The sequence below is a fragment of the Tiliqua scincoides genome, chromosome 1, assembly GCF_035046505.1.
Source record: "Tiliqua scincoides isolate rTilSci1 chromosome 1, rTilSci1.hap2, whole genome shotgun sequence".
Taxonomy (NCBI): Eukaryota; Metazoa; Chordata; class Lepidosauria; order Squamata; family Scincidae; genus Tiliqua; species Tiliqua scincoides.
Window position 1 is genome coordinate 31,152,014 of NC_089821.1, and position 819 is coordinate 31,152,832.

The following is an 819-nucleotide window of genomic DNA, read 5'->3' on the forward strand; positions in this document are numbered from 1 at the left end:
TGCTAGTAAGCTGATTAAAAAGAGAAAAAAGGAAGTAAAAGTGTGTCAGAGTAGTGGCCTAGAGCAGTGGTTCTCACACATTTAACACTGGGACCCACTTTTGAGAATGAGAATCTGTCAGGACCCACCAAAAGTGATGTCATGACTGGAAGTGACATCATCAAGCAGGAACATTTTTGACAATCCTAGACTGCAATCCTACCTACACTCGCCCAGGAGTAAGTTCCATTTACTATCATTGTTAAAAGCATATACAGAGCAGCAACTGTTACCTTGCACATGCCCGATCTTGTCTGATCTCGGAAGCTAAGCAGGGTTAGGCCTGGTTAGTACTTGGATGGGAGACCGCCTAGGAATACCGGGTGCTGTAGGCTTATACCATAGTCTATAAGACAACAGTCAGTCAGAGACTGAAGGTTGCCAACCAACCAGTAGCTTGTTAAAAGTACAGGTCTGTAACATTTCCCCAAATGTAGTCACTTGCCATGGTAGCATCAACTCAAATATATTAAAAATAAAATATTAAAATGAATGGGGACCCACCTAAAATTGGCTCGCAATCCCGATCTACAATCTGAGAAACACTGGTCTACGGTGTCTGCACATTGGATACTAATGTGAAGAAGTTGTGCCTCAGGCGTTGGGTGGGGGAAGGGGGCCAGCCTCCCTGGCCCTCAGAATTGCCTCTAGACCCAGCCAGAATGCTCTGGTTGGATTTGGAGGGCCAGAGGGCAGGTGGCTCACCCTGTGGGCTTGGAACCCGCAGTTATTTAAATCCGTGGGTACTGAACCCATGGATACAAAGGGCCACCAGTCATT

General features: G+C 46.3%; 1 pseudogene; it reads left to right on the forward strand.

The window, feature by feature from the left end:
* Window positions 1–257: 257 nt before the first annotated feature.
* LOC136637797 (5S ribosomal RNA) lies at window positions 258–374 on the forward strand (annotated as a pseudogene).
* The last annotated feature ends 445 nt before the right edge of the window (window positions 375–819 follow it).